The 9663-nt window shown below is 46.3% G+C and overlaps 1 pseudogene; it reads right to left on the bottom strand.

Annotated features, from left to right (window-relative positions):
• Positions 1-459: 459 nt before the first annotated feature.
• On the bottom strand, positions 460-2644 carry LOC129515785 (heat shock cognate 71 kDa protein-like; annotated as a pseudogene).
• Positions 2645-9663: the final 7019 nt, after the last annotated feature.

Genomic DNA, 9663 nt, shown 5'->3' with positions numbered 1-9663 from the left:
TTAATTACAAAAAGAATGACTGCATATACAGTAAGTATAAGAAAAATCTACGTATTGGAGGATTTGTATATTCCTGTTCTGCTGGGATGCGACTGTCAGTAGAGCTATGACTCTGTAGGTCTCTGTGCATGTGTACATCTACCATGTCCTGTTACATGATGGTGTATGTTCATCTAGTATAATTTTTAACCAGGAGAAAGATATACATACTGTCAGTTTTAGCAGGAAATCATGAATCTAAGGAACAGAAAATGTTGCTCATAGCTCTGAAAACTGAGGGATACTGCTTTTTTTGTGGTGCCAATTTTAAAGACGGTTTTAAGACATTGCATTTTCCACTTAATAATACAGTGCTTATAAAATGTAATATTTATTTCCTTTCCCTGTGCACATATTCCATATTCAAGCATCAAGAATATTTACTATAGAAGCTTGACTTTAAAACTGCCATGGAATTTGTTACAAAGTTGGGTCCTTCAAATGTTGTGTGAACAACGCTACACCTATTGTCAGGTTGGCTTGATCAACCTCTTCAATGGTAGGCCCAGAGGAGGCAGCACCAGAGGGAGGAGCGCCACCACCAGGGGAGCCTCCAGGCATTCCTCCTGGCATGCCTCCTGCACTCTCGGACAGCATGGTGATGAGGGGGCTGCAGACTTTCTCCAGCCCTTTCTGCTGATGTTCAAATTCTTCCTTCTCTGCAGCCTGGTTCTTATCAAGCCAGTTGATGATTTCATTACGCTTGTCAAGAATGATCTGTTTGTCTTCATCATCGATTTTCCTCTGAAGGTTTTCATCTTCAACAGTTGCTTTTATGTGAATGCGTAAGACTCGAGTGAATTCCTGGAAGATACCTCACCCTGCTGCTTCTCATCTTCAGCTTTGTACTTCTCAGCTTCCTGGACCTTGCACTCAATGTCCTCCTTGCTCAAGCAACCCTTGTCACTAGCTATGGTAATCTTGTTCTCATTTTTTGTGCTGTTACCCACAGCAGAGACATTGAAGATACCATTAGCATCAATATCAACAGTGACTTCAGGGACGCCTGTGTGGCTCAGCAATTGAGCATCTGCCTCTGGCTCAGGGCGTGATCCTGGAGTCCTGGGATAAGTCCCACATCCTGCAGGGAGCCTGCTCCTCCCTCTGCCTGTGTCTCTGCCTCTCTCTGTGTGTCTCTCATGGATAAATAAATGAAATCTTAAAAAAAAGTGACCTCAATCTGAGGAAAACCACGAGGAGCAGGAGGTATGCCTGTGAGCTCAAACTTGCCAAGTAGGCTGTTATCCTTGGTCATAGCATGCTCACCTTCATACACCTGAATAAGCACAGCAGGCTGGTTGTCAGAGCAGGGAGTGAAGGTTTGTGTCCCTTTGGTAGGAATGGTAGCATTGCGCTTGATGAGCACAGTCACGATTCCTCTGGCAGTTTCAATGCCAAGAGAAAGTAGAGTGACATCCAACAGCAGCACATCTTGAACATTTTCAGATTTGTCACCAGAAAAACTGGCTGCCTGGACAGCTGCACCATAAGAAAACAGCCTTATCAGGGTTGATGCTCTTCTTCAGTTCCTTTCCATTGAAGAAATCTTGTAGAAGTTTCTGAATCTTGGGGATACAGGTAGAACCACCCACCAGGATGGTATCATGAATCTGAGACTTGTCTAAGTTGGCATCCCAGAAGAACTTTCTCTACAGGGTCCAGGGTCCCATGGAACAGGTCAGCATTTAATTCTGCAAATGGGACATGAGTAATAGAGGTATAGAAGTTGATTCCTTCATACAGAGCGTCAATCTCAAGACTGGCCTCGGTGCTGGGAGAAAGCGTACACTTAGCACATTAGCAAGCAGTACGGAGATGACAGACTGCCTGTCCTCTTGCTTTTGCTGATGTTCTCCTTGTGTTTGAGCTTGAACTCTGAAATAAAGCAGTTGACCATTCTGTTGTCAAAGTCTTTTCCACCTACGTGGTTGTCTCCAGCTGTGGACTTGACCTCAAAGGTCCCATCTTCAATAGTACGGATTGATGCATCCAAAGTGCCACCTGCTAAATCAAAGATCAACATGTTCCTTTCAGCTCCAACCCTTTTTGTCTAGGCCATAAGCTACAGTGGCAGCAGTCAGCTCACTGATGATTTGAAGCACAATGAGACCAGTCATAGTTCCAGCATCTTTGGTAGCCTAGTGCTGAGAGTCACTGAAGTATGCAGGTACTGTGACAACTGCATTGGTACCAGTCTTCCCAGGGCAGGCCTCTGCAATTTCCTTCATTTTTGTCAAAGCCGTTGAGCACACCTCCTCTGGTTAGAAAATTTTGTCTCTCCGTTGTTTTCTGTTTGGACCTTGGGCCTGCCGCCATCATTCACCACCATGAAGGGTCAATGCTTCCTACCAGACTGGATGACAGCATCGTCAAATCTATATCCAATCAGGCATTTGGCATCGAAAACTGTGTTGGTGGCGTTCATCACAACTTGATTCTTTGCAGCATCATCGATCAGTCATTGGGTGCCAGTGAAGGCAACATAACTTGGGGTGGTTTGGTTTCCCTAATCGTTGGCAATTATTTCCACTTTCCCATGCTGGAAGACACCCACGCAAGAGTAGGTGGTGCCAAGATCAATGTCAACTGCAGTTCCCTTAGACATAGATGCTTCTGTGTGAGCCCGGCTCTGTTTGAGAAGAAAACAGCAGTCTGGAGATCTCGTGCCATGTTCAATGAGTGAGAACTGAGGGATACTTCTAAAGGCTGGAACCATAATTAGTGCCAGTCGTCACATGCAACAGCCACATAGAGAAAGGATCCAAAGGGATCCTACTAACCAGAATCACTTGCTGGGATGCAAAGTCTTTATGAGATCCTACAAATTAAATCAAAATGCACATATAGTGTAATGAACAGAACGGTTGTTCATGGAGGCATCGTGCTATGAGGCTGTGGTGGTCGTAGAGAGTCTAGGGCAAGACTTGGAACTGAGAGGGTGAAGAGCAGAGGCGTGCACGTCTGTCCTACCCTGGAACCATAGGGCTCACAAAGCCGTCATTCCCACACAGACTCCACCTGATGGAGACAGGACCTCACCACTGTGAGAGGGTGGGAGTGGAGTCTGGTACTTCGAAGTAACTTGATGGACAAGGTGGTTGGCGATATTTGGGATAACAAAGAAAATGTCCTTCTACCGGAGTTTACTTTGATGGTGGTGATGTGGTTCCTTGTCATGTGCACTGCTTGGACTTGGATCATTCAACAAGAGTGTGTGAAGCAAAGACACAGCATCTCACACCAACGATAACCAAATTGAAAATACTATAGGAAAAATAGTCAATATTAACACAGTAATAAAAGCTCAGAAATAAATCAGACAGTGCTAGGACCTTTTTGGAGAAAATTCTAAAAGTATATTCTAAAGATGTATGAATAGGGCAGCCCTGGTGGTGCAGCGGTTTAGCACCGCCTGCAGCCCAGGGTATGATCCTGGAGACCCGAGATAGAGTCCCATGTCAGGCTCCCTCCATGAAGCCTGCTTCTCCCTCTGCCTGTCTCTCTCTCTCTCTCTCTCTCTCTCTCTCTCTCTCTCGAATAAATAAATAAAATCTTAAAAAAATAAAGATGTAGGGATAAATGTTAATAAAAGAGAAGATTCAAAACCAGTACGACAGACGTTCTAACACAGTGGTTACATTCAATCAATCCAAATCCAATTTGCCACGAGGGAGTTTATGGACTTTAAGGAGTTTGTTCTAAAATACGTATAGAAATATGAAAAACCAAATAGAGGCAGGCAATTTCATAACAGCAGGCTGTGTGTAGGAAGGTAGACTTACCGGGGGCCATGTGTCATTATTTAGCCATAAGCAATTGAAACAGAAAGTGGACATCGTGCCCGAGGCTCAGACCTCCCTCTGCTACTCAGCAGCTCTAGGACCTTTAGGTGTTGGGGCACAGCTTTCAACCTCCCATGCCTCAGTTTCCCATCTATCCTGTGGCAATTACAACGTGCTACAGCCTAGAGCACCGTGAGGCAACGGGAACTCATGCAAACACCGGCATGCGGTTGGGCCTTGCCTTGTGAGTGGTTGTATTACTTGTATATATGGGTTTGAAGAAATCACATACTCTCCAGAGACTTCAGTGTCCTCTTGAAAGTGAGTAATAATAGTAACGTTTTTCCAGTTTTACTGAGAAGTAATTGACCTCTACCCTCCATCCCTGACCTCCGTCCTCCATCCCTGTATATGGTTAAGGTGTTCAGCAAGGTAGACGCACATGTGTTGTGAAATGATCATCACACCAACTTTACTTAGCCTCCTTCATCTCATAGAAATACAATAACAAGGGGACGCCTGGGTGGCTCCGCGGTGGAGCGCCTGCCTTCAGCTCAGAGCGTGACCCTGGGGTCCCGGGATCAAGTTCCGTGTCGGGCTCCCTGCGTGGAGCCTGCTTCTCCCTCTGCCTGTGTCTCTGCCTCTCTTTCTGTCTTTAATAAATAAATAAATAAATAAATAAATAAATAAATAAATAAATAAAATATTTTTTTAAAAAATGAAATTCAATAACAAGAAGAGAAAACAATTTCTCCTTGTGATGAGAGCACTCACGATCGACTCTTTCCTACCTTCGCACGTCACCCCCGGACTCTATATTCCAGGTGGCGGGCTGTGTCTTGGGATCTCTTTCCTGCACTTCCCCTCTGATAAGCACAAATCTCGTGTCTGTTTCTATGAGTTTGGGGATGGTTTCTGTTTTTTTTTTTCTTTTTTTCTTTTTTTTTTTAAATTAGATTCCATCCATAAGTCAGGTCATACAGAATTTGTCTTTGACTTATTTCGCGTAGCAAAATGCCTTTTTATTTCATGACAAAAATGAAAGGACTATACACATCCTGTGGAACTTAAATTCTCAGCGGAGGTCTCCTTTTTCCCTCTTGTTCTTTCTCCTATGAAATGATATTAAGAACCCGAGTACGATCATGCTGAAGGCACAGGGAGCTACGGGGTGTCCAGCTCTTGTCTGCTGGTCCAGAATGTTCCCTGATGCACGGCCTGTACATAATCCTCGACTCCTGGCTTAGGCATATTCTCCACTTGTCTCTTTTATACGCCCTATCCCATCACACAGAAATACCCTGCTAGTCTGTTCACATTGGAACAAAAGCAGAAGAGCAGCAGAAGTCAAAACCTAAATTTCAACGACAGCAGTGAAAGATTCTGGTAAAATATATGGGAATCTGTGCAAGATCCTATACAGGGTGAGTGTGTGCACACACAAGGCGCCAAAGTGCGCAGCAACATGGGACGTTTTGCAATCATAAATAGCACATATTATGCCAGAGATTCAAGGGGGCAATGATTCTTGTACACGAATTGTGACACACTAATTGAGAAGATTTGGACAACTGGGGAGCACCATTTAGATTTGAATATTTATTATAGTTTTGTTGACTGTTTCCTTCCCTGTGCAGAAGCTTCTTATCCTGATGAAGTCCCAACACTTCATTTTTGCTTTTGTTTCTCTTGCCTTCATAGATGTATCTTGCAAGAAATTGCTGTGGCCAAGTTCAAAAAGGGTATTGCCTGTGTTCTCCTCTAGGATTTTGATGGAATCTTGTCTCACATTTAGATCTTTCATCCATTTTGAGTTTATCTTTGTGTCTGGTGCAAGAGAGTGGTCCTGTTTCATTCTTCTGCATGTGGCTGTTCAGTGTTCCCAGCACCATTTATTGAAGGGACTCTCTTTCTTCCAGTGGATCGTCTTTCCTTCTTTGTCGAATATTAGTTGACCATAGAGTTGAGGGTCCACTTCTGGATTCTCTCTTCTGTTCCATTGATCTATGTGTCAGTTTTTGTGCCAGTACCTCACTGTCTTGATGACCACAGCCTTGTAGTACAACCTGAAATCTGGCATTGTGATGCCCCCAGATATGGTTTTCTTTTTCAATATTCCCCTGGCTATTCCGGGTCTTTTCTGATTCCACACAAATCTTAAGAGTATTTGTTCCAACTCTCTGAAGAAAGTCCATGGTATTTTGATAGGGATTGCATTAAACATGTACATTGCCCTGGGTAGCATGGACATTTTCACAATATTAATTCTTCCAATCCATGAACATGGAATATTTTTCCATCTCTTTGCGTCTTCCTCAATTTCTTTCAGAAGTGTTCTATAGTTTTTAGGGTATAGATCCTTTACCTCTTTGGTTAGGTTTATTCCTAGGTATCTTATGCTTTGGGTGCAATTGTAAATGGGATTGACTCCTTAATTTCTCTTTCTTCAGCCTCATTGTTAGTGTATAGAAATGCCATTGATTTCTGGGCATTGATTTTGAATCCTGCAACGCTACCAAATTGCTGTATGAGTTCTAGCAATCTTGGGGTGGAGGCTTTTGAGTTTTCCATGTACAGTATCATGTCATCTGCAAACTGGGAGGGTTTGACTTCTTCTTTGCCAATTCGAATGCCTTTTATTTCATTTTGTTGTCTGATTGCTTAGGTTAGGACAGGCACTGAGGGGGGCACCTAACGGGATGAGCACTGGGTATTATACTATATGTTGGCAAATTGAACTCCAATAAAAAATATACAAAAAAAGAATATTTATTATATTAGCTTCCTGGCAGTTGCAGCCAAGATGTGTCAAGAAGTGGGGGAGCGTTTTACACTTCACAGCAAGGCTATACTGTATGTGGAGAACACAGCACCTCCCCATCACCTGCCCGCCCCCTCCCTTGGGCCCCCCTTCTTCCTTATCCATCAACACGTTTACAAACCACTGGGGTTTAACCAGCTACATCTGAGCCCCTGGATACCATCCTGCGGTTCTGGGCCCCTGGCAGCAACTGTTTATTTCAGAAATGCTTCCTGAGGAATTCAGAATCAAAACTTAGAGCCTTCGTGCCTTTCTGGGAGGATGAACTGGTGAAAAGGAACTCAGGAAGGGTGGACGGACAGGTTTTCCCCACATGCAAATCCCCAGAAGCAGACAGGGGTCCTATGGGAAGGTGGAGAGCAGGGAGATAGATATGCAGAGAGTTACAGAGGCTCAGGGGCCTGGTTGAAACGACTCCTGGTTCGAGAAACGTCTCTGATTGGACTGTCACCACACAAGTACTTATCTTTAAGCGATGTCTTTTTCCATCTGTTTGAGGGTGACGATGCCTGTTCTGTGACGGGGACGTAGTGGGCAAACAGCTCCCTTCCTTCCTGCTGTCCCTGCACCTCGTCCTCTCCACCTAACCCCCCCCCCACACCCCCCCCCCCCCCGCCTCTTGGACTGGGGTCACCGGGAAGCTGGGAAGCTTCTGTGCTTTCAAGGTCATGACCATCGTTGAGGAACAAATGGCAGGATCTGCGAGAAGGCTGATGTCGCATTACAGTGCCTGAGGGACTCAGACAGGTGCACGGGGCCCAAATGGCCGGAAGGGGACACGAGAGGACGGGAGGGTGCTGGCTGGGTGTCTTCGTTTTTCCAGAGAAACAGTGAACTATGTGGAAGAGCTGAGATGGGAGGTACAGAGCCGACGCCAAGAGGCTCTCGGGCAGTCCTGCCCGCCTGGCTCGCCGCTCCCTCCCTGTCGCCAGCACAACCTACCTGGGCGCTGGCGCTCCCGGGCCTCCGTCGGGTCAGGGCAGGCCGCGGGGGAGAACCAGGGGTGCGCCCCCGGGAAGAGGCCTGGGCTCGAGCGTCAATGGCTCCTTTGGAGGGAAAACAGGCTCCCCTCGGTGGCGCTGCCCGTCTCTGACCGAGACATGGTCTCGGTGGCTCGAGGACTTTTCCAGCGTATCGCACAGTGTTACATTGCAGAGGAAGCGGCAGAAGGCAGCCGTGCTAGACACGGCCCTGGTGTTGGAGGGCAACCGTGACCAGGGCACGGGCACGAGGCCGGAGCTCGGGGCCACTGGAGGGACGGGTCAGGATGCCCAGGCAGAGCCAGCCCCTGCACACTTGAGGCGACCTTGGAGCTCCTCCTGCGTCCGCTGCTTGTCCGCTAGCCTTGCGCCGCTGCGGCGCACTGGGGACTGTGGCTCTGCTGTCCCTCAGCGTCTGCCAGCGAGGCCCAACCGTGCGGGCTCCTGGTGGCCTGCTGCCCAGCCCGTCTGTCTTACACGGCTCCCTCCCCAGTATTGGTGGGTGCATATCACCCACATCATCACCCACATCCCGCAAGCGGTGAAAACTGAGGCCTCGAAACATTAGTGACTTTTCCCAAGATCCCAGGCTGGAGGCTGGAGGAGCCTGGGGACCGCCCACTCCCTCTGCCTTGTGCAAGGTGCCCAGCGGCACCCCGGTTTCCTCGAGGGCCCCAGGAGACAGGCGATCCGGAGGCCCCGGCGCTGCTAAACAGTCCCCCCTGTGCCCCGTGTCCTGTACCCTATACCCCATGCCCTGTACCCCGTGCCCTGCACCCTATGTCCCGTGCTCTCTACCCTATATCCCCCCATGCCCTGTACCCCACCCCACGCCCAGTACCCCGATCCCCGGTCGCGTGCCTCTCCCACCCCCATTTCACCTCTGCTCCAGCCGGGCCGCCTCCCGCTCCCCCGTCTGCAGGTGCTGGGGCTCCAGCATCAGGCCCACCCCACGTTTCTGCCTCAGGTGCCCGGATCGGGACCCGGAGCGGCGGGGCAGCGCGGGCGTCCGTGCGGTGTACTCTGGGAAGTTCAAGTGTCTTTTAATTATTTATTATCTTCCACTAAGTGCAAGCATAAAGTATTTTCTAAAAGAATGAATATTTTGGCAAATTTCTGTGAGTGGAATATTTGTTTGCTGTATGTCAGGAAAAGAAAACCCAATTTCAGCCATATGTGACATCCTTGGCAAAAAACAAATGGTAAAGAGTCACAATGCCATCCTTAAGTGGCAAATATGACATTTTGGGACTATCAAATCAATTGCAATTTATAGAAGGTAAATCAATTACAATTTTATATTGCAATAGTTTAGGCCACAAAACATGTAAGTTTTGCTAAATTTTATTGGTCCCTACACTTGATGTTAGGCAAAGTTTAACAAATGAAATTAAATAGAGCAAATTTTTTTAATGGATCAGATTCTTAACTAATTCCATAAATACAAGAGAGAGTGAGATCAACAAGGATCCAAAACAATGGATTTACCAAGAACATCCTTCCCAGAGAATTACCAGATTTATAGGGCATAGAAATGACCACAGATGACAATTCAGATAACAACAATCCATCTCCTCTCAAACCCCACAGTCCTTGCATACCAAATACAAATGGGAAAAATCAATAAAGATAGAAAACCTAGTATTGCTGGTTTACAAACACTGAGAATTATTAAGCATTGTAAATGTCACTAGATTTGCTAAATATCAAAAAGGAACATGAAAGAATTGTCTGTTATCAAAAAGCAATACATTGATACCAATTGACCAATAACAGGTCATTCATCTAATTATTCAACCAACACAATTTTTCTTCTGTGCTTCACGAGAGTTGGGCACAGTGTTAGGGATACGACGAGAAATAAGGATTCTTAATTATTTTGTTCTCCACCAACATTTGAATTATCACTGAAAATATGAGTCCACATTAATCCACCTGCCAGGAAGGCAGTGCAAGGTGCTGAGCGAGCCATCTCACTTTCTACTGTCTCAGAATCTTGTTTCTTTTATCTTGCATGGAATCCCTGATAACACTGTTACCC

This window comes from Nyctereutes procyonoides, unplaced genomic scaffold, assembly GCF_905146905.1.
Source record: "Nyctereutes procyonoides isolate TBG_1078 unplaced genomic scaffold, NYPRO_anot_genome, whole genome shotgun sequence".
In the NCBI taxonomy this organism is placed as follows: Eukaryota; Metazoa; Chordata; class Mammalia; order Carnivora; family Canidae; genus Nyctereutes; species Nyctereutes procyonoides.
The sequence above is the reverse complement of the archived record's forward strand: the minus strand, read 5'-3'. Positions and strand labels throughout refer to the sequence as shown.